The sequence below is a fragment of the Mauremys mutica genome, chromosome 8 (genome assembly GCF_020497125.1).
Source record: "Mauremys mutica isolate MM-2020 ecotype Southern chromosome 8, ASM2049712v1, whole genome shotgun sequence".
Classification (NCBI taxonomy): domain Eukaryota; kingdom Metazoa; phylum Chordata; order Testudines; family Geoemydidae; genus Mauremys; species Mauremys mutica.
In genome coordinates this window covers 59,615,531-59,639,794 of record NC_059079.1, presented here as the reverse complement: position 1 = coordinate 59,639,794, position 24,264 = coordinate 59,615,531, and the positions used below count along the sequence as shown (strand labels likewise).

General features: G+C 52.5%; 2 protein-coding genes across 3 annotated transcripts in view; one reads left to right on the top strand and one right to left on the bottom strand.

Annotated features, from left to right (window-relative positions):
* Positions 1-24,264, bottom strand: part of ASTN1 (astrotactin 1) — a 239,963-nt gene that overhangs the window by 210,721 nt on the left and 4,978 nt on the right. The gene's annotated exons all lie outside the window — the stretch shown is intronic.
* Positions 2,339-24,264, top strand: part of BRINP2 (BMP/retinoic acid inducible neural specific 2) — a 61,650-nt gene continuing 39,724 nt past the window's right edge. For both annotated transcript variants that reach the window (XM_045026817.1, XM_045026815.1), the window contains exon 1: positions 2,339-2,956. The gene's annotated coding sequence lies outside the window, so the exon portion shown is untranslated. The remainder of the gene's footprint in view (positions 2,957-24,264) is intronic.

The following is a 24,264-nucleotide window of genomic DNA, read 5'->3' as shown; positions in this document are numbered from 1 at the left end:
CCAGTCACAGACTCTGCCTTCTCTGCACAGAGGAGCTTTATCCTTACGGGGGGAAGCTCCACTGGCCTGAGCAGCAGCGTTATTGACCCCGGTCCTTCTCCCGGGACTCTAGCTAATAAAAAAGGTAATAATTGGAGATATACCAATCTCCTAGAACTGGAAGGGACCTTGAAAGGTCATTGAGTCCAGCCCCCTGCCTTCACTAGCAGGACCAATTTTTGCCCCAGATTCCTAAGTGGCCCCCTCAAGGATTGAACTCACAACCCTGGGTTTAGCAGGCTCAAACCACTGAGCTATCCCTCCCCCAATAGGGATTTCAATATTCTGGGCCCAGGCCATTGAGTGCCCTAAAGAGACGGGCCGAGCCCTTGAACTTGACTTGATATTTTATGACAGCAGGGGACAGGGAGTTTTGGCTTCTTGAGAGCAACAGGATCTGTCCCAATGTCAGTTCAGGGGCAGGAAGTGGAATGGAAGCCTGGAGAGTGGGGAGAACTGCAAACTAAGTTTCATTCAGAACATCTGGCTCCCGTGAGCCCTTTGGCTAATCCCAATGTCTAATTCCCTGACGTTCCCTAAATCTCTGAATCCTTCCTGTTTCCAGTCACTTCACAACATAATCTCTGAAAGTCTGCTTGTGAAATGGAACACACTCCATCCCCACCCCCCTTCCTGTCAGTCCTGGGCTCTGCTTGTGCTAGGCAGGAAGGGGAGGGGGAAGGCTCCCCAGATCTGTACAAACAGAACATAGTCCTGTCCTCTCTGCAACAGGCCCATGCCTACCCCCCACTCCCCTTGGCTCTGTTCCCCTTTATCTGCCACTGTGCTGAGGCTACCCCCTGGAAAGTTTCCATTTCTTTGCATTTCCACTGGAGAAATAAATCCCCCATGGTCAAAGTCCTGCTCTTCATCCCTCCTTCCCTCCCTCCATATTCCCCACTTCACTTTCCATCCTGCCTGTTTCCCCACCCCTCTCCCCTCGCTGAGTTCCCAGCAGCAGGACCTTTTTCACAGAAACAAGGCAGGGCTCTCTTTAGCTCATGCTTTGCATTTTGTTGTTCTTCAAAAGACATTTAGGAGCCATGGGCCGGCTCCAGAATAATCGCGCCACTTCTTCTTCAGTGGCAATTTGGCAGCGGGTCCTTCACTCCCTCTCTTCCTCTTTGGTGGCACTTTGGCGGCAGCTCATATAGGAAGAGAGGGACTGAGGGACCTGCTGCCAAATTCCCACCGAAGACCCGGAGGTGCTGCCCCGATACCGGATGAAGTGCCTCCCCTTTGTATTGGCTGCCCCAAGCACCTGCTTCCTGTGCTGGTGCCTGGAGCTGGCCCTGTAGGAGCCTGATCCTGACAAGTGCTGAGCGGGTGGCCTCAGGGGCACCTGGGGTGGGGTGTCCAGCAACTCTCAGGATCAGCAGGGGTGTTGGAACAATTTGTACAGTGGAGGTGCTGAGAGCCATTGAACCAAACTGTAAACCCTGTGTAGGATGGAAACCACTTCAAGCCAGGGGGTGCAGCAGCATCCTCCCGCTCCAGCACCTATAAGGCTCAGCCCAATATTTGAGAAACTCAGTCCAGTTTCTTCTCCCAACCCCACTTCCCCAAGCTTAATTTGTTAGCCTGCCGTGAGGCGGTGTCGGTATGTCCCTCTGTCTGTCTGTTGCCATTTGGAATTGGGAACCGAATCTGGAGCATTAGCCTCCTTCCTTCACCCCCCCCCCTCGCTTCCTGTCTGCAAGGCTGTGTCTAGCTGCTGTATCACTGGTCCCCTCGCGCCCCGTCCTCGGCGCCGGGCTCCTTTCCAAGGCTCAATCCCTTTCAACCTTTCAGGAGCCGGACTAGGTGGGGATGCAGCAGCCAGCCACAGCCCCCACCCTCTCCCCGGGGCCAGGCGAGCTCGCCCCCGTCTGAGCCCCAGCGCCAGGCACCTGGACACCAGTGGCTCGGATTTAAGGAACAGCCTCGCGCCCCGTCTCCAGCCTCCCCCCAGCAGAGCCCCAGGTCAGCTCTGCAGCCCAACAGGGCTCGCCCAGCCTGTCCCTGGCCACTGGCCCTGAGCCGGGGGGGCCCAGAGCCTCCCCCTCCCCGGCGGCCGGGCCAATCCGGGAGCGCAGGGACTATGGCCGAGGCTCCCATTGGCTGCCCGCCTGCATGCGGGCGGCCGGGCGGGGGAGTGTGCGGGGCGGGCGGCGCGGTTATCTCGGGGCCCCTCCAGCGCCGGACCAGCGCGCAGGTGACAGTGGCGAGGTGGGCGCCAGCAGCAGCGCAGGGCTGCGCTCGCCCGCGCACGGTGCAGGCAGTCCCGGGAGAGGCGCCGCCTGCAGCAGCGCCCGGCCCGACCCGGCCCGGCGGATCTGCCCCCGCCCAGAGAGGCCAGCATGGCACGTGGCGAGCGCCACCATGGCAGTGCCCGCGGCTCGCCGGGCGCTGGGCGAGCGCGCTAGAGCTGGAGCCTGGAGTTCGCCCGTGCGCAGCGGCGTGGGACCCGGCCTCCTACTGTGCAAGGGCTGGTGCATCAGCCATGGTGGGGACTGAGCCGCTGGACGGGCAGAGCAGGGCAGCCGCGCAGCAGTGAGGGCCGGGAAGGGTGCGATAAGGGCGGTGTCTCCGCGCCCCGCCGGGCCGCCGAAATACGAGCGAGCCCCGCCAGCAAGACTTTGGAAAGTTGCCACCGAGGATGGTGGGCAGCCTCCTCCCCGAAGGGCAGGAGCCAAGGGAGCGCTCCGGGGGCGCTGGTAACGGAGGATCTTTGCCTGGACCGCTCTGAAATCTCCCCCCCCCCCCCCCCCGCCCGGGGGTGCTAGGACAGTTGGCTGCAGGCCTGCCCGGCTGGAAGGGCTTCGGGGCTTTCCCGTACCGGATCCTAGCGGAGTGCTCACACCGGAGTTACCACTCCGGCTTCACAGCGGCTGGCGTCCCTGGTTTGCCTTCTTGACCCACATTCCTATTGCCAGAGGTAAGTCTTGAAAGTTCCTCGCCCTCGCAGCAGCAGCTGTAACGGGGCTGTTCTCATTGCAGGCACCGCTCGCTCTTTTCCTACCTGATGCAAGCAGGATTGGTTATGCTTATGTCGAGTATGCTGAGCTGCCTTGTATTCACCTAGGCACATATAGATACGTGACTTACCATGTAGAGATGCCGCACACAGAGGGAAAATGTGCTAATGCTGAGCTCTGTTAAGCATTGGTATAGTCTCCTAAGGGAAGAAGAGGCAGCTCCATGGCTTGAGTTGTTTAAAACTGGACTGGCAATGGCATTGGAAAATATGCTGCTGAACAGTCCTGAAACAGCCAGCGAATGGGCAAGATGACCTAATTCCATCCCTACTGTCTATATGAATATGCCTGTATTCGCTAGCTGTATATATCACATTATATGTCACCAGCAGACAGATTAGATTTGCCTTGTTCTAGCCACTAAAACATGAAATGCTCCCACCCTACAACTGCATGAACTTGTGAGCTGCTTCTCCCACCCTCCAGCTCACTTTTCAGCAGCCAATATTGTCTCCATTGCTTCCTTACCTAGAGCAGGGGCTCGCAACCTAGTGGTCATGACCACCGCTGCCCTTTCCCCATTGCTAATTAGCAGCACGGCCCTGGCTAGATCCCAGGTAGATGGGAGAGAGGTGCCAGTATGGGAAAGGTTGAGAACCGCTGACCTACAGAATGTACACGCAGTCCACACAGAAACTAGAAAATGGATTAACCCAGGGGGTGGGCAAATGGGGCAATTTGCCCCAGGCCCTGCAGGGGCCCCCACGAGAATATAGTATTCTATAGTATTGCAACTTTTTTTTTTAATGGAAAGGGCCCCTGAAATTGCTTTGCCCCAGGCCCCCTGAATCCTCTGGGTGGCCCTGGATTAACCTGCCGGAAAAGAGCTCTGTGATCTGACCACAGAGGTACGTACTGTGCTTGGGCTTCTGACACTTGGAGTGGTACACGGGGGGGGAGGTTATAACAGGGATTAATGCATTTGGCAGCTAAGAAATGGCCATTGTACCTTAGATACTACAGTGATTGGTGCCCTACAAATACCTACATTAGATAAAGCTGGTCTTAAACTGTGTGCACATGTGCCGTACAATCTACGGCGTGTATTCCGTCTGATAACTTAACATGAACATATCTGGCTGTCTCTTTTAACAGAGAGAGATAAGCAACCACCTAATTCAAGCATACTGCATCAAGTGGGGTTCTGGAGACACTGTGGCTCAGGAGAGCAGAGCATGACAGAACCCTGCAACGAGGTTTCCTTGTAGTACATAGTTGCCTATTTTGTTCTTTTTTAAAAATCTGCTGTTTCTCTGTGTTCCCAACATGGCAGCTTAGCAGTGAGACTGTGTCACCTGGATAGTAACACAGGGGTGTCCCAAAGCCACTTTTGTGCTGCAAATGACTGTTCATTAGTGCAGTCAGAAATCCTATGTTGTGTGTGCTGTACAGGGATTGGGTGGGTGGGTGTGAGGAAATCAGCGTGTGTGTGTTTATGTGCATGTGTAAGGGGGGCGATATGTGCACACACCGTTGCCAGGAAGTGTTTGGGGATGAGCAGTCAGTGTAACATGTTCTGTTCGGCTGGAGTGCAGCTTGTTCGGAATAGCAGGGTAGTTTGGCACAGACAAGTGTGTGTGTGGGGGGGAGAACAGGGCGTACTTGGGCGATCCTATTCCACTTGGCATTCAGCATTTCAGCCTCTTATGTTAGAACCAGCTGCTATCCTCTGGCCCTGCATTTAAGACCATCCTATGAATAACCCTCCTCCTGGCTTCAAAACAAGTTGTTTATGAGGCCCTGTCCCTGCGTCATCCAACTCCTTCCTCTCCCCGGGTGCGGAGGACTCATCAGGGAGGGCTCAGGAGACGCTGTAGTGCCCTGTACCTCGCCAGCCTACATAGAAGAGCCCCCAGGGAGAGCGAAGACAGCTGCCTGGGCACGTCCTGCTGACTGCATGCTTCCCTCCTGCTTTTCCTGTCTGAAATGTTTTGGAGATTCAGTGCTTTCCTCCCCCTTAAGCCTTGTTGTTAAACAGCAGGTTGGTGCTGGTGCATTGCTTGAGCTGATAGTTTCAGCCCTGCTGGGATAGGAGGCAGCGGTGCAGAGAGTGGATCGAAAAAGGCTGGCTTGGAAACTTTCCTATTGTCGTAGTAAAGGGGGAACTAATGTAGGAAGTCACCAGCTTCATACCATAGACATTCTGGCTTCACATCACTGCTGGGCCCATGAAAAGGAACTTGGTCTGGTAGCAATTGTCCCACTGCAGAAATAGTGGCCAGCTGGGAGGACAACAGCAAACTGAGGTACAGATAGGCCTGTAGGTTCAATTCCTGCTCTGTCAGTCTCCCTTTGTGAAAGGCAGCATGACTCCTATAGGCCCAGATCCTCAAAGATATTTAGGCTCCTAATGTCTATTGGAATCACTAGAAGATAGGAGCATAAATACCTTTGAGGATCTGGGTCCTGGGCTGTCTATGGCTCTGCTTCCTCATCTGTTCCATGGGGATAAACACACTTCCCTGCATCGCAGGGAGGAGTCATTCCTTACTGTTCGTTGGGCATTCACATGCGGTGCTGATGAGGGGCACCATCTATAGAGAGGAAGAGTATAGCAACAGTGAAAGGAGACGGGGAAGGAGGAAAGGTATTTGGGTAGGGGGATAAAGGAAGAGTACTGGGGTACAAAAAGCACATGGGGATGTAGGGGAGATATAGGGTATGAGGACACAGGAAGGATGGTGGGATGTAGAAAAGGACCTGGGAAAGATATCGAGATGTAGCGACAATTCTAGGGTACTTGTACGTAGAAGAATGCTAGGATCTAGGAGAAATGCTAGGCTACTAGGATGCAGAGTCCTGGGAAATTGGGAAGCTGGACTGATCCTGGGATCTAGGATAAGTACTTGGGTATTTGATGGTCTGTAGAAAATATACAGGAACAGACTGGAAAATTACCGGAGTACTGCACTGTATGCAAAATTCTGGGACAGGAGGATGTAAGAAGCATCACAGTACACATCCCTTTAATGAAACCCTGAATGCAACAGCAATCACTCTGTCTGCCAGTGATTTCACTGCTAAATGATCAAATCCAGTCAGCCCAGCCCTTGACTGACATGCACTGGCTGACACCTGCCGGGGTCCTGGCTGATGTGCATTGGCCAACATGAAAAGAATGGCTTCTTGGTAAATATTTGCTCAGACTGCCCCCTGTGACGAAGTGGGACTGTTCTTAATGTTTCCTCTGAATACTGTGTGGGTGCCTCAGTTTCTAGCCGACACTCTGTCTCCTGGCAACTAATGGCCCGGGCCCTTCCCCCCTGCAAGGGGATGCTAAAAGTGTGGGAGAACAAAGAGGTCAGGTGACCTCCTGGCCCCGGAAAGGAACTCAGCAGAGAAGGAGGGGGCTGGAGGGGGTTTCAGTTGGGATCTGGCTGGGGACGGGAAGTGAGGGCAGACGGGGTTGTCTGGCTCGCTGGGCCCCAGAATGGACCCGGCTGAGGGGTCCCGTTCTCTGTACCTACAAGCTCTGTTTTAGACCATGTTCCTGTCATCTAATAAACCTCTGTTTTACTGGCTGGCTAAGAGTCACGTCTGACTGCGAAGTGGGGGTGCGTGCAGGACCCTCTGGCTTCCCCAGGACCCCGCCTGGGCAGACTCGCTGTGGGAAGCGCACAGAGGAGCATATGCTGAATGCTCCAAGGTCAGACCCAGGAAGGTGAAGCCGTGTGAGCTTCTTGCCCTGAAGACAGTCTGCTCCAAGGGAGAGGAGGCTCCCCAAAGTCCTGACTGGCTTTGTGGGGAGCAGTTCCAAAGCATCGCCCGGGGACTCCATGACACCCCCACACTAAAATTTGCATAGCACTTCATATCTCTTTACCTTGGAGCCAGAGCAGCTAATTTCACTGGGACCTGGGTATGTTCATGCTCAGCTTAAACAGCTCTAAAAAAAATCTCAGCCATGCTGTTGATTTTCCCCAAAAGATACTTCTCCCTCCTTGATTTTAACAGCTAAAATACCCAGCTCCCTGAAGCATCTGTTAGTGGAGATTCTGATCTTAAACTCCTGAGCATGCTGTTCCTGTGCGGGTCACCTGCTGCACCTCTCGCCTCTTTTTCTAAATGAAACATGCACCATCTGCAGCTGGAAATGTATTCAGGCACATTATAAGGAGCATTGTATTGCCTGCAGCCACACAGCACCTTGTGCTGTGATCCTGACAGCTCTCACAAGCGTAGTGGAGTCAGGCTGGGCCAGCACTTGGGTGAGAGCAATCCTAGGAAAAGCCCAGGGTGCCGCCTGCTGTGGTTTTGATGAACCAGCAGGTGTCACTCTTCCCTCTCACTCTGAGCTGAACCCATCCAAGCATCCAAAGAGAGAGATGAGGCATAACACTGCAGCCCGAACCAGTGGCAGTGGTGAGGGGCCCCCATGCTGCCTTTCAGAGCTGTCACTGATCTCAATGTCCTGCAATCCAGTCCCACCCCTGTCAGCTCCCCCTGCTATTTCCTTTGTGTGTGCTGTATTCTTTCTCCCTGCCCCAAACTGCCCGGCAGCGGGGTGGGGGCTGCTGGGTGCGGCTAGACATCTGCAGTATGCCACTCCTCAAGATGATCCCTGCCCACGGGCTACCAGCTAGGTTCACACTGGCTTTCTGCCAGCTTCCACCAGTGTCAGACCTGGCAGGAGCCGCTGAGGGTGGAAAATACACCAAGGGAGAAGGTTGTGGGAGGCATATGGTTGTGTCAAGCACTGCAAGGACTATTGGTGGCAAGCAGTGGCCCCCCAAAAGAGGAACTGCCCAAAGCCATAGGGCCTGTTTAGGGAGTGCACCAATCAAGTGTTTTCTCTCAATAATCTCTGCCAGCAGGACACCTACGCAGCCACCATGGGAATTCACACTGGCCTCCCACAGGGTGAGTCCCATAAGAGTGCAAGCAGCAATCCTGCCAGCTGCCCTCTAAACCACCCTCTTGGCACTAGGGGGCTCCAATGCAGGGAACTGTGAATCCCCAGCTCTGGTGAATCTGACCCTGTAGATCAGCTTACGGGGACACTAATCAGCTGGAAACCCAGGCAGCACAGGTTAAAAACGGTTGCAGGCCGGCCCCTACCCCTGAGCCCCCTGCCAGTGACTGTGGTTTTGCAATCCTGTTTTCCCCTCCCTGTGGCTGTGAGAAAAACCAACACAGACAATGGGAAGCAGATTATACAGGCTTTACAGCACTCTTCTTAAATCCCCAGCTCCCAGACTCCTGAGGTTACATGCACAATCTCATTCTTTTAAAACAAATCTATTTCATTAACCCCCATCCCACATTTCTCTCCCTCCTGTGTCCAGGAAAAGCTTGACAGTGTGAACCCTAAAGGCTAAAAAAGTAGATGCCAAAGAAGGAGAACTCAGTCTATCTTAGAAGCAGCAAAGAATCCTGTGGCACCTCCCTTGGTTTTCACACCTCAGCTGCTGGAACAGGGCCTCATCCTCCCTGATTGATCTAACCTCGTTATCTCTAGCTTGCTTATATATACACACCTGCTCCTGGAAATTTCCACTGCTTGCATCCGAAGAAGTGGGTATTCACCCACGAAAGCTCATGCTGCAAAACGTCTGTTAGTCTATAAGGTGCCACAGGATTCTTTGCTGCTTCTACAGAACCAGACTAACACGGCTACCCCTCTGATACTTCAGTCTATCTTTATATACATAAAATCTCGGTATTTTTAAGCCACTCTCTTGATTTTAGGGGCCATGATTCATGATTTTTGAATGTTGGCTGAGACACCAACCGTACCCAAAGCAAACAAAGACAAAGAATGACCCATTTTTCTGTAATTCGAATTAAAGCATCTTCCCACGTCACATGTAGATTCATAGATTATAAGGTTAGAAGGGACCACTGTGATCATCTGGTTTGACCTGCTTTATAACACAGGCGCTGAATGACTTGTAACAAGAGGAGGAGGTAAAACATATCCAGGCGGCGCAATGATATGGCCCCTTTAAGTTTCCACAGTGCACTGGGATGGAAGGCGTGGCATGCACATAAGACATTACATTGCTGTGAGGTTCATAGCAGAAGGCCGAGTTCCTGAAGCACAATGCCTACGTGTGAATCTTGGGATAACTCCACATCGCTTACTGGCCCAATGAATTCCCCATTGTGCAAGGCCTGGGCCCATAGTTACCAAGCTTTCAGTTTCCATTAGCTAGTGAGATCAATGATTCCTTGACACTTCCTTGGGAGATTATGTATATGATACCTGCACAGCAATAAACTGTGCTGTCTAGCGATTCATTAAAGGGAGGAATATAAGCCTGACAGCAAAAAGGACACAGGGTGGGAAGGAAACCTTGTGCCACGTAAAGGAGACAAGCACCGAGAGAGCTCCCTGAACCCAGGCCTGGTGTGTCTCAAGGCAGAGTAGCAGTGCAGCCTAGAGACATAGGCCAGGGAGCTGCTCCCCTCCACCTGGGACATGCTGGCTGGGGAGAGTTCTTTTCCCTGAGAGGCAGTCAGGTGATCGGCCTACTCTGAGATCTGCCCTCATGAGTTCCAGCAGTGCAGCAGCTGTTTGCAGCCGGATCCCACGGGGTGAGGGTGGGGGGATTGATCCCACACGTAGGGCTGCTGCGTCTGAGATACAAAAAAATCAGGACATCTGCCTGCCTCCCACACCACATACACCCCTGTGTACTGATGGCGCCCCACACAGGGCACTGTCTCCCCGTCCCAGCCCCAGGAGAGGGCACCAGCCCCTGTGGGCTCCTGGGGCTGCCCTGGGCACTGCCCTCACCAAGCAGTATGCAGTGCCAGCTGGATCCACCCTGCTTCTGCCCGGCATCACCCCTGCAGTCGGTACGTGTGCAGTGGTGACCAGGCACTGCTTGCGACCCAAGCTCCCTGCCCTGCTCCTGAGCTGCCCCATCCCCAGGGCTCCCAGACACTCTGGAGCCAGAGCTCCCTCTCCCATGAGACCCAGAGGGGGTGTGACTGGCAAACACTGGGGCGTTTAGTGTCCCGGGAAGACGTACAAATTTCTCAGGACAGCTACCTAGGAAAAGGGCCAATCATGGGATAGGACAGGCGGCACCTCTAAAGGTGCTGAGCACTCAAGCCCCAGTGCAGCAAGGCTTTTGGGCCCTGATTCAGGAAGTCTCTTGGGCATGTGCTAAAGTCCCATTGACTCCAGCGGCCACTACTCCTGTGTGCTCAAGTGCTGTGCTGGATTGGAGCCAGAGGGCTCAGCACTGGGCAGGATGGAGCCCTTTGGGGCCCAACTGGGGCTCTGAGTACATGGAAATCCAGCCCCTTAAACCTGCATGTCAGGGTCAGACACAGGGAGGGAGAAGGAGAGCGATCCGGGGTACCGGGCGGACTGGGAGAGGAGAGCGGAGATGGAGGCCGGGCCTTAAGCAGATAGAGACAGAGCTAGTAATAGTTGGAGATATACCAATCTCCTAGAACTGGAAGGGACCTTGAAAGGTCATCAAGTCCAGCCCTCTGCCTTCACTAGCAGGACCAATTTTTGCCCCAGATCCCTAAGTGGCCCCCTCAAAGATTGAACTCACAACCTTGGGTTTAACAGACCAATGCTCAAACCACTGAGCTATCCCTCCCCTGGATGGGGCCTGCAACAGCTGGAGTGATAGAGAAGGAGATCAGCAGCCAGTGGAGGGTGGCTAACAGAGCAACTGGCAAAGGAGACTGAGCTGCTGAATGGGGGTTTGTGGGGATCAGAGAGGCCAGGGCATTGGGGGCTGGAGTGAGAGCACAGGGACTGTATCGGGGGTGGGGGGTTGCTTTACTGAGCTCCTCTGCTGTGGAATTCTTCTGTGGGCTGGCAAGAGGGTGAGCCCAGGGACAGCTCTGCTCACTCAGATTTGTGCAGGACTCTGCACCAGGAACAGGAAAGGTGATGGGAGCAAAGGGGGCAGAACATGGTGTTCTGTGACCCGATTCCTCAAAGTAGACGCTGGGCTGGGCTGACCCTTCCCTAGGCCTCCTCCCACTTCCGTGCTGCTTTGCAGCAAGGTCTGGTTTTTAAAGTGCAGGAACCTTTGAAAGCGAGGCCCACGGGCTCCTGTGCTTGGGGCACTGTGCCATGCAAAGGAGAGTGGGGGGCAGGTACCTCTCCCTGTATATGGACAGGGGCTCTGTGCGGTGCTAGTTAAAACGCCAGGGGTGGCATAGAGTGTAGGTTAAAACACAGGCTGAACAAGCTATGGGTCTGGGTAGGGCTTGTGTCCCAGAAAACAGAGCGATTTGATGTTGTTTCTGTAGTCCCTGTGCCTAAAACAAATGTGACCGTGTAATTAAAGACTATGTTACCCTGCATACATAGAAGGGGACAGTGCTAAGGCACCCTTAATTCTGGAATTTCCTAGGCATTGAGAGCTTCATTTGGCAGCCTTAATGTTCTTTTATCATGAGGTTGTTGGGTTTTTTGGTGTTACAGTATATAAAGATCTCCACAGCACCCAACACAATGGGACCCCTCCCCCATGCCACATAGGTCATTGGGAACCACCATAACAACAACAACAACAAGAGTTTGAGAGGCAGTGTGAGCTAGTGGTTAGTGTCTTGGGGTCAGGAGATTTAAGTTCCGTTCCTGACTCTGTCCCAGAGCTGTTGGGTGTTTTGGGGAAGTCACTTCCCCTCTCCATGCCTCCTTTTCCTCTCCCACCTTGCGTCCAGCTGGTCTGGTTGGACTGTCAGCCTACGGGGTAGAGACTGTCCCTTTCTTTTACAGCACCTAGCTTAAGCCAATATCTGTTGACTCTTTAGTCCATCCTGCTACCTTTCCTCAGTCTGCCTTGTAACGCCCTGTGCACCCTGGTGGTGAGTGGGGTGCTGGGCTCCATGGCTCAGCAATGACCCAAGAACAGTGGGGGGGATTGGTATTTGACTGGCCTAAGGAAGACACCTGCCTGAAGAACTCCTGGGGATATCTTCCCAGGTGGGCGAGTTAGCCAGGTGCCTTGTTAATAATGCTTGCATTAGGGTAGACTCTAGAGGCCACTGCCAAGAGCCAGGTCCCATTGCCCCAGGCACTGTACAAGCACACAAGAATAGACAGTCCCTTATGCTACAGGTAGACAGCCCAGCATCGTTAGCCCCACTGCCAGAGAACGAAGGCACTCTCTCCATGTGCCATTGTGTGACCTTGGGCAAGAAATTGAACCCAGAGCTTTCATGCCTCGGGCTAGTGCTGTATCCACCAGACCATCTCTCTTCTCATTAACGTCAATAGGGACTTTTAATGAGATCCCCACACCTGCCCGTCTGACACCAGACCACTTGATGGCACGTCTCATCACATCTCCCCAGCATGGCATTGGCCCATGGGGGAGCAGGATTAGAGCTCTAAAGTAAACCCAGGATACCACAGGAAATAGAAGCAGCAAAGAATCCTTTGGCACCTTATAGACTAACAGACGTTTTGTAGCATGAGCTTTCGTGGGTGAATACCCACTTCTTCGGATGCAAGTGGTGGAAATTTCCTGGGGCAGGTATATATAAGCAAGCAAGAAGCAAGCTAGAGATAACGAGGTTAGATCAATCAGGGTGGATGAGGCCCTGTCCTAGCAGTTGAGGTGTGAAAACCAAGGGAGGAGAAACTGGTTCTGTAATTGGCAAGCCATTCACAGTCTTTGTTTAGTCCTGAGCTGATGGTGTCAAATTTGCAGATGAACTGGAGCTCAGCAGTTTCTCTTTGAAGTCTGGTCCTAAAGTTTTTTTGCTGTAGGATGGCCACCTTAAGATCTGCTATTGTGTGGCCAGGGAGGTTGAAGTCTTCTCCTACAGGTTTTTGTATATTGCCATTCCTAATGTCTGATTTGTGTCCATTTATCCTTTTCCTTAGAGACTGTCCAGTTTGGCCGATGTACATAGCAGAGGGGCATTGCTGGCATATGATGGCATATATTACATTGGTGGAAGTGCAGGTGAATGAACCGGTGATGTTGTGGCTGATCTGGTTTGGTCCTGTGATGGTGTTGCTGGTGTAGATATGTGGGCAGAGTTGGCATCGAGGTTTGTTGCATGGATTGGTTCCTGAGCTAGAGTTACTATGGTGCGGTGTGCAGTTGCTGGTGAGAATATGCTTCAGGTTGGCAGGTTGTCTGTGGGCGAGAACTGGTCTGCCACCCAAGGCCTGTGAAAGTGTGGGATCATTGTCCAGGATGGGTTGTAGATCCCTGATGATGCGTTGTAGGGGTTTTAGCTGGGGACTGTATGTGATGGCCAGTGGAGTCCTGTTGGTTTCTTTCTTGGGTTTGTCTTCCAGTAGGAGGCTTCTGGGTACACGTCTGGCTCTGTTGATCTGTTTCCTTATTTCCTCGTGTGGGTACTGTAGTCTTGAGCATGCTTGGTGGAGATTTTCTAGGTGTTGGTCTCTGTCTGCGGGGTTAGAGCAGATACGGTTGTACCTCAGTGCTTGGCTGTAGACAATGGACCTTGTGGTGTGTCCGGGATGGAAGCTGGAGGCATGAAGGTAGGCATAGCGGTCGGTAGGTTTTCGGTATAGGGTGGTGTTGATGTGACCATCACTTATTTGCACCGTGGTGTCTAGGAAGTGGACCTCCTGTGTAGATTGGTCCAGGCTGAGGTTGATGGAGGGGTGGAAGCTGTTGAAATCGTGGTGGAATTTTTCCAGAGTCTCCTTCCCATGGGTCCAGATGATGAAGATGTCATCGATGTAGCGTAGGTAGAGAAGGGGCGTGAGTGGACGGGAGCTGATGAAGTGTTGTTCCAGGTCGGCCATAAAAATATTGGCATATTGTGGGGCCATACGGGTGCCCATAGCGGTGCCACTGATCTGATTAAGACCAGACTTCAAAGAGAAACTGCTGAGCTCCAGTTCATCTGCAAATTTGACACCATCAGCTCAGGACTAAACAAAGACTGTGAATGGCTTGCCAATTACAGAACCAGTTTCTCCTCCCTTGGTTTTCACACCTCAACTGCTAGAACAGGGCCTCATCCACCCTGATTGATCTAACCTCGTTATCTCTAGCTTGCTTCTTGCTTGCTTATATATACCTGCCCCAGGAAATTTCCACCACTTGCATCCGAAGAAGTGGGTATTCACCCACGAAAGCTCATGCTACAAAACGTCTGTTAGTCTATAAGGTGCCAAAGGATTCTTTGCTGCTTCTACAGAACCAGACTAACACGGCTACCCCTCTGATACAGGAAATAGAGTTGATGACTGAGTAGACAGCAACCTTCTCTCCGAAACAGTGCCCCAGCACGGTGCTAGGGGGCGCCGTGTCAAGCCCCAAATTGCCACGTCTGAATTCCCATCCTGGTAATTACACCTCCTTCAGATTCTCTCTGCAATTTTCAACTGGAGACAGTTTTCATGTACATCCTAAACTGCTGCATAATGTTGCTCTGCAAAACATCTGCTGCATTCCCCCTGCCCCCCCCCCAGCCTGTAAAGTGCTTTGAGTTGCTCTGTGCTGAATAAATACGTGATAAGATTATCCTGAATATATGTTTCACATATGCTGGGCTTGATTCACTCAGAACTTACTCTGGCTTCCGGCGACATAGAAAATCTACCAGGACTGGGGGTGGATGGAAGGAGGGATTGGGGTGGAGGAAAGCACTCTGCCAAGGGGCTGATAGCCAATTACTACAGCACCCAGACCAGGAGGCATTGGCTGGGGAGGAGCGGCACTGAATCAGAGCTGCGCATGGGACAACCTGGGCTGGTAGGACTCCTTTGGAAGGTGGAATCCCAAGGGGATGACAGTTCCCGTGGGACGCAGGAGCTGGCACTGGTGTAGGAGTTGCCATTTGCAGCCCCTTGAGCAAGCAACAGAGAATTGAAGCCAAGGGGCCAGACCCACCGCTGGTATAAATTGGCATTGAATCAGTGGAGCTCCGCCAATTCATACCAGCTGGGGATCTGGCCCATGGTGAATTTCAGGTGTTTGGCCCTTCTTTAAATTAAATATAATCTACTGCAGAAAGTGATCTGGAAAATGTACACGGCCTGACAAAAATCTATGTTAATGTCCCTGACAATTAGCTAATGCCTTAATAATTGAACTACACCTGATATACAGTTACACTGTACATCTCCAGGGATTGCTTTGCCATTGACTTCAAAAGGAGCAGGATCACAGTGCGTAGCTGTGCACTGTGTTGTAGTACCTGCTGTAGAACAAGCTTCTGGGTTCTGTTTCTGGGTGTTGTGACAAGGTACTTGGGTTGACCCCCTCCTTTCCAGGCTGGAAGCTCTAGACTCTCCTACAGGAGGTGTTGTCTCTCCAGAGGCAAAAGGAGGATGGATCTTGAGGTTAAGGCACTGGCTTGGAAGGCAGGAGATCAGGGGAACATGCCTGAATCAGCTGCAGATTAACTGTGTGACCCTGGGCAAATAACATCTCTTCCCATCAGTTCCCCCATCTGCGAAGAGGGGGTTAGACCATCCTGTCTAGATTGCAAGCTCTTTAGAGCAAGGGGCTGTCTCTCACCATGTATGCTCACAGCGCCTGGCCCAGTGGGTCCCTGCTTCTGACGGGGGCCTCTCACATTCTTATACTAACCAGGGCTGCTGGGGTTGGGACCAAAGCACGTCCTAACATGAGAAGCTGAATCAGAAGCGGAGATTTGATGCAAAAGCCTCTGAGTTTGTTTGCCCCCGCCTCCTATCCCAAATATTGATGCTCTCTCCCCACTCCCACCCTGCCTCCGCAGCCCCAGCTGTTCCACTTCCTTATTAGCTGACCACGCCCCCACTGTGTGGTCACTCCTTTCCTTTCCCTGAAGCAGAGATGAATTAGCAGCTGCAGGAAAGAAAGCCGGGCAGCTTAAAAGCAGTTTGTGATTCAGGTCTGCAGGACTCAGCAATTTGACATTCTTTCTAATCCTGTTATTTCTCACCTTAAACCTACCCGAGTGAGCAAGGTGCCTTTATTATTCATCTAGCTGCTGGCTGTACTCTCAAACTCCACCTGTTTCCCAGCACCTGCCATCTCCCCTCCCTGCAGGCTGGTATGGGTAGGACTAGAGACCCCAGACCCAAGAAAGGTTTCCATCTCGGCAACTCCTTTTGGGCAGTGAGTGATAAACTGACCTGCCAGCCTATTTCTGCCCTCCAGTTTTTATCTCAGAGCAAGCTTCATCTGGGCTATCGATTTGTGCCATGAAGAGGGACTAGGTTGAGAGGTGTCAAGCCAGCTACCTACAATCAGTTGCAGGGAAGGGGGGTACTGGATGGCTGGGAGGGACCAGAACAGGGTTAGGCAGAACTGCTCAGGAAATGGACTTTGTTCTCATGAAAAAATTGACAAACACTTTCTTATTTCCATTGGAATTTTTCTTTGAGAGTTTTAATGGGGAGGTGGGGGGAAGAGAGAACAACAACTATGCATCAGGAGCTTGAAAATTCCAGGATTTTTGATGAAAATCCACCATCAAAATCCGACATTTCGCATGGAAAGTTCTATTGTTTTGGTCAAAGAAATATTTCGAAGCATAAGCTCTAGTGTTGGGTTCAGTGATGCTTCCTAGGCACCAAGGAGACTCAATTAGGGTGACCAGAGAGCAAGTGTGAGAAAGCAGGACGGGCGGTGGTGGGGGTAACAGGTGCTTACATGAAATAAAGCCCCGCCTATCAGGACGGTCCCTATAAAATCATGACATCTGGTCACCCTTGACTCAATAGCCAGGCTTCCACAGGGAAACCTAATGTGCATACACATGTGAACCCTCTAGGAACCACATGCCCAAGCCCATGCACACATGCCGAGACCTGAGACGCCCCCACACAGACTCACAGGGCTGGACAAACAGCACCTGGACAGACAAGCACAAACCCACACAGGACAAAGTTACACCCAGCCACACAGGTGCATGCACACACCCAGACAGGGCCTGATCTCTGGGGTCTGTCTACTTCTCAGGCATGAACTAGCCGTGAAGCCAGGAGCAGAGCTTGAAGGCGGAGGAGCAGGATAGTCCATACTGAAGCAGTGGGCGCTGTTAGTACTGAGGCAAGTTAGAGACAGTTCTGAATGGCAGCGCTCCTGCTGCTGCTGTCGGGGGCCAGTGGTGCCATGTCACATTACATTGCGCCTTTTGAAGCGGCTGCTGCGCTCTGCGCCCCGGCCGACCCCATGCTGTCAGCGTGCCTGGCTGCGCTGTCTCGAGTCCAGCCCCCCGATAGGAAATGCTCATCATGCGTGCACCGCGGCCAATGTGCCATCTGTCACCCACTGCTAGAGAAGGAAGCACAGCGAGATATTTTCTGCATCGTTTTCCCTCCTCCTGCTGCGGGTCTCAGAGCCTGGGCTTCTGGGGCGGGGGGACCCTCCCACAGAGAGAGTGCTCAAGTGGATGGTGCCCTCTGCTGAACCTGAACAGATCCGCCTACTAGCACTGGCTCCTGTTCTGAGCCCGGGGACGGTGTGTTATCTCCCATTGTCCCACGTCATGGGCCCAGGGCTCATGAGCTTGTGACATCAAACATGGTGCTGATCATCCCCAGCTGCTGTAGCCCATGGTAATCCATCCGCATCAGCCCACGACCTGGGGCACCTCTGTGTGGTTTACCTTTTATCCACGTCACCATCTCCTGAGAGAGAATCCAGCGCCGAGGTTGTAACGTGGTTCAGAGACCCAGATAAATACAGGGTCCAGCCCCAGCAAACGTCTCTGACCCAGCTGTACAGAGATGGGATGATCCCTCTTGTCCGTCTCCCTCCCAGTAGCACTAGGCTCTCCACAGCGCACGGGACTCTGAACCACAGTTTAACTGTGGTTGTTTCCATGATGAAGATGGGCCCTCAGTTCCCACGCTGTGGGCCAGATGCTGCAGAGTGCAGCCTGGCACACACAGATGGCACTCCGCGCAGCGTTCAGCTGTGAACTCACTGAGCTCAAGGGACAGGGGTGAGCGTGGCAGAGCAACCGAGGGGTGCAGTTTACACTGATCGGCCAGTCGGTGAGCGTTCAATGCACACACGTACGTGTTGAGGGTGCAAAAGTGTATGGCAGGAAAAGGTAATGAGAGGGGTTAGATTAAGCTGCTGCCTCCAACTTTATCAACCCCCTTGGTCCTGGCCAAGAAGCCCCAACGCTCATCCATTAGAGGTGTCGGAATAGACTGTCCCCTGCTGGTGCAGGGAGGTACAAACACCCTGAGCCTGCCCAGCTCACTGATTCACCTCCCTTGCCTCCCAGCTCTCAGGGATTGTGCAGGGGGAGGGGAGCTTTAGCTTATGGTCAGGACTTCCAAGCCAGCTGTGTAAATCCTCTGGCTGCCCCAGCCTTGCCTTCTACTTGGCCAAAGCTGCCCCCATTTTTGGCCCTGCAGAGGAGGGAGATTATGGCGCCCCCCAGTTGTCACTTTGCTAACATGGGCCCTGCTGACAGGAGCTGGTGTGGGTACTGTCTATATGCGCATATGGGATCTAACCCACGGAAACCCAGCATACAACTTGGCTGAGAATGCCCAATTCCCTCCCTTCCCTATCTCCTGCTCATTCCTTTCTGCTTCTGTCCTGTCTGCCCCTTGCCAGGTTCTGCCAGCCAACCCAGATCTCTCCAGCAGATGGCACCTAGGCTGCTTGAGCTGGCAGGTCCCTCTGATCCCCTTCTTTTTGGGGGGCACCAGAGGAATGCCTCCTTTCACCAGACACCAGCAGCTTTGCCCGCTCCTTCTCCCAGACGGACATACCCCCTTTGGGGACCAGAGCATTTGGATTCTCAGTGACAGAGCATCAAAATTAATTCAGGGGCATCTTTCTGATGACAGATGGGCATCTTGCTTTGTCAAGGAAGAACATGCAGCTGGGGACAGATAATCTAGGAATCCATACACAGAGTTAGGTAGGGCAGGCCAGATCCTCAGCTGGTGTAAACCAGTATAGCTTCCCTGACTCACACCAGCCAGGGATCCGGCCCAGGGGGTGGAGAGAGACGCACACTGTAAAAGCAGAAGTGATGGGGTGAAATTAAGCAAAGGAAAATTTTGAGCGAATATCAAGAAACATTTCCTATCAGTCAGATCTATTAGACCGTGGACTAGGCTCCCGAGGGAAGCAGCTGGAGTCCCGTTGCTTGAGTCATTTGAAAGCTGGGCTAGACAAAGCACTGGAGAATGCAGCAGAGGGAACAACCCTGCGCTGGCCACGGGGGAAAGATGACCTAATAGGTTTTTCTAGCTCTAATTTCTATTATCCCTGTGGTCTACCTGAAGAGGTGTGTTAACCAGCAGCCTGGAAGATCTGCAGCGCCTGGCTTTGATCTAGGAAGCCGAGAGAGTATGCTGCAGTAAGAAGTGATTCTCACCCACTAGGGCCAATTCTTCCCCTCGCTCTGGTCCCTCTATACCCTGCCCCTTGTGAAACCCAACTCAGGGGGGTGGGGGGGAGACAGGGAGAGGCACATCAGGGTATGGTGGGCAGTAGCCCTTGCACTCAGCACTGCAGACATTTTGGGCCATGGGACAGCCCACAGACACCCTGAGAAGCTGCCCTAAGGTAAAGTCTTATACCCAGAGTATCCATTTATAGGAGGAATATTCTGTGAGGGAACCGATTTGAGAAGCGGAGAAAGGATCAAAGAGAGGGATTGACAAGCCCAAAACTTGCCTCCCCTTCTCTATGGTAAAGCATCCATGTGAGTGTATTTGTGTGCACGTGTGAGAGAAAAAGAGTGATTCTGCATGTATTTACAACCCACTCAGCACTCCTCCCACCCCATAAAAACAACCAAATCCAACTGCCCAGCAGCCTGCCAGCAGGATCAGAGCAGCCCACACAGCCCAGCACCAGGACCAAACCAACAGTTACCTGCAGTAACAAACCAACATGCATGTGATGGGAAGGGAAAGAAAAGTGTCTTTTCTGCAAAGAAAGAGTTTTCACAGGGCCCGATCCCAAGCTGAGTGAAGTTCACGGGATCCTTTCCTGTGACTTCAGTGTGCTTTGGCTCAGGCCTGCCAACAAGCATAAACACAGCCCACTAAACTTCAGACCCGGTGCAGTGTCACACCACATTCCCCAGAACAGACACTGGCAGCCTCCCCCATTTGACATACTGCGAGGGGGAGGCATGGGAGACGCAGTGAGGAACATCTCTGCCTTCTAAGGGAAAGCAACGTTGGAATGCCATGGAGATCTACTGCCATTGAGTGCCAGTGGCTCTGCCCGTGTACCTCCCACAGCATCCAATTCCACAAGCCACAGCACATGTGTTACGAACAGCCAGGAATGCATGAAAAAACGTGGCGGGCAGGGTGCATAGGCGCAACCAGGTCCTGGTGGCTCTAGACCTTGTAGCAGCAGGGAGCTAGGCAATCAAGCCAGCACAGTGCCTCTCTGAAGTGCTACTAGGCTCTCTGTTGTACAGATGGGGCTCTGAGGCCCAGAGAGGCTCAGGGACTTGCCCATGGGCAGGCAGGCAGTCTGTGGTGAGGAGGGAATTGAAGCCAGGTTCCCAGCTAGTGCTCTAACCACTAGACAATCCTTCCAGTCTGTAGCACTGCAAGACTAGACGCTGGGGAGACTGGAGTGTCTTCCTATGTGAAAATACTCTGCCTGTCTGTCTCAGTCAGAGACTGCAGAACCCAGCCCTGAATTCCCCTCCGTAGCTCTGCGCCCTGATCCCAGCTCTCAAGAGCCTGATCCCAGCGAATGAAAAGGAGAGCCTGCAAGCTTGTTGAAGAGCTCACAGCTGTCACACGGCATCAGCTAGATAATGGTCACTCTGGGACATGCACAGTGCTGAGCGTCAGGAGAACACATATGTGGGGTGTGCAAACCTACTGCCCCAACAGAGGAGGATGACTATGAGCCGCCAATGTGATATGGCCATTAAAAAAGCTAATGCGGTCTTGGGATGCATCAGGCGAGGTATTTCCAGTAAAGATAAGGAGGTGTTAGTACCGTTATACAAGGCACTGGTGAGACCTCATCTGGAATACTGTGTGCAGTTCTGGTCTCCCATGTTTAAGAAGGATGAATTCAAACTGGAACAGGTACAGAGAAGGGCTACTAGGATGATCTGAGGAATGGAAAACCTGTCTTATGAAAGGGGACTTAAAGAGCTTGGCTTGTTTAGCCTAACCAAAAGAAGGTTGGGGGGGCGGGATATGATTGCTCTTTATAAATATATCAGAGGGATAAATATCAGGGAGGGAGAGGAATTATTTAATCTTAGTACCAATGTGGAGACAAGAACAAAGGGATATAAACTGGACACTAGGAAGTTTAGACTTGAAATTAGACAAAGGTTTCTAACCATTAGAGGAGTGAAGTTCTGGAACAGCCTTCCAAGGGGAGTAGTGGGGGCAAAAGACATATCTGGCTTCAAGACTAAGCTTGGTAAGTTTGTGGAGGGGCTGGTATGATGGGATAGCCTAATTTTGGCAATTAATTCATATTTGATTATTAGCAGGTAAATATGCCCAATGGTCTGTGATGGGATGTTAGATGGGTTGGGATCTGAGTTACTACAGAGAATTCTTTCCTGGGTGCTGGCTGGTGAGTCTGGCCCACATGCTCAGGGTTTAACTGATCACCATATTTGGGATCAGGAAGGAATTTTCCTCCAGGGAAGATTGGCAGAGGCCCTGGAGGTTTTTTGCCTTCCTCTGCAGCATGGGGCACGGGTCACTTGCTGGAGGATTCTCTGCACCTTGAGGTCTTCAAACCACGATTTGAGGACTTCAGTAACTCAGACATAGGTTAGGGGTTTGTTATAGAAGTGGATGGGTGAGATTCTGTGGCCTGCATTGTGCAGGAGGTCAGACTAGATGATCATAATGGTCCCTTCTGACCTTAAAGTCAGGGAGTCTATGAGTCGGCAGGGCACTGAAAATAGAGGGAATTGCTCTAATTGCTGCTCAGAGCCACTATAATCCCAGCACCTGGTTCTCCTTCCACTTAGGCTGAGGTCACACCAAAGTATCATGGGAATCCTGCATGGTGTGACTGAAAGGAGAACAGAGCCCAAAACCTTGTGGGAGTCTAGCAGCCTCCAGATCGCCTGGGCTCTGCTCAGCTCAAGGAAGCTGATAACTGTTCTGCATCCCCTTCTGCAACAAGGGGTGACTCTGTGTAACACACCCCACCACACTGCCAGAGTTCAGGGCCAGCAGGCAGGGCCGGTTCCAGGGTTTTTGCCACCCCAAGTGGCGAAGGAAAAAAAAAAAAAAACAGCCGCGATCGTGATCCGCGGCAGCTCCATCACGCCGCTTTCTTCTTTGGCGGCAATTCAGCAGCAGGTCCTTCCTTCCGAGAGGGACCCGCCGCCGAAGAGCCCAACGTGCCACCCCTTCCCCTTGGCCGCCCCAAGCACCTGCTTTCTGAGCTGGTGCCTGGAGCTGGCCCTGCCAGCAGGTCACAGGAGCCGATGCCTGGCCAGTTGCGCTCAGTGCCAGAACACTTCTGTCACTAACTTGATGTTGCGGCCGGGGAGGAAGAAATGAAGCCAGACACAAGGGACAAGAGAGGATTTGCAGCTAAGTCCAGGAAAACAGAGAGTGTCAGAAAGACAGAAACTCCCCCCTGCCCTGGAGGGTGGTCACATGTACAGCTCTGGTCCCAGCTCACTCCTTACTCAGCAAGGGCTCCATCCTGCTGACAGAGCACCCTCAGTCTCCACTGAAGTCAGCACCTCACAGGAACGAGCCCCCAGTCTCTCAGGCCCAGATTCTCAAAAGTATTTAGGTCCCTGACTCCCACTGATTCCATTTAGGGGATCTGCCTGTTCCCTTTGAAAAGGTTAAAGATTAAAAGCCACCAGGCAGAGCTGGGATTTGGAGCAGCCACAGACTCTTACAAGTGCCATATATGGTCGCTTGTATGTTTACTTCCTCCTCTTCCCTGCTGCTGGGCCCCAGGGGAGAGATGATCACTGTAGTGAATTGTTTGTTACATTTTCCATTCAGCTGCATCAGCAGTGCCAGGGGAGCTCAGCCCGGGGCCCAGAGGAGGGGATAACCGCTCCCTGTTTGCGCATGCAGAACCGACAGCAAAACAGCAGGGTGAAGCGTGGGCCCTAGAGGGAGCCTGCCCCTGGCAGCACTCTCTGGGTGCAGCGGCTGCACGGCGTTAGGGCAAGAGGCCTGCCATGGGCCCCTGGGCATTCTGAAGAGCAGCGGCCTCAGGCGACATTCACCGAGGACAGCAGCGGAAGGGTTTGGGCGACTGAATCGGAGCAGGTGAATTGGTGCCACACGTCCAGTTCTAGCTCTACAGCATTTTGGAGTCAGGGCTTCACAGCCACTTCCTATTTCTGCAGAGGGGCAGTCAGTCCCTAGAACCACAGAAATAAGAGATGCACCTGATGTATTCGCTCCTCGGTCTGATCCTCGGGGGCCAATGCAGGATTTCTCAATACAATCCTTTCTCCAGTGCTTCGACCTGGCCAGTTGGAAATCACCAGCAATTCTTTTGGGAGGCTATATACAGCCCAGTAGATCTCTCTGTTAGGAAAGCCTCCTGATGTTCAGCCAAAAAAGGGCCTTAGTTAATTTCATTCTGGCACTTGGTGCTATGGAAAAGCCTGGGGTAGATTACTCCTAGCTACAGCTTGCAAAACACTCCAGGGCTCAGAACCTTTCAAATACGAGACAGATACTTGATCCATGAGGCCAGTGTCTCCAACAGTTTCTCACTCACTAGTGCGCATCCAACCTATTTCAGGGATGACCCAAGCCACAGTCTTTTCAAATTTGGCCCTGCTCCGAAAGGGGATTCTAAAAACCCCCACCAACCAACCAGCCGTTTATTGTCTTCCTGCGACTCCATAACCAGATCTGCTCAATTGACAAGGAAAAGGGATTTGTATGCGAGATAACCGCTCAACCTCTGCCCAGGATCCATAATGGCCAATCGTGAACCCCTTACACTGATGAGCGTTGACTCCAAGGGGCTGTACCTGAGTAACAGAAGGCCTAGTTCCTGAACTCAGGTGACTATGGGGAAATCGCAGCTCCTCTTTCAATAATAAGTTCCCAGCCTTGCTGGTTGAGGAGAAAAGCTTGACAACATGGCCAGAGCGCACCCCAAAGGTGCAAAGAAAGAACCTCCCACTGGATGATTTTTTTTTCACTCTCCTGATTTTTAAGCCAGACTCATGAGCCTTCTGGGCCTGACTAATGCTGGTTTGGCACTTGTGATTGGCAGTAACGGCTTGCCAGCAATGAAGGGGTTCACACTCCAGCCCTAAACAAAGCCAGCTTCTTTCTGGCTCATCCATCGCCCCCTGCAAGGAAAATACTGCCACTGGAATGTAG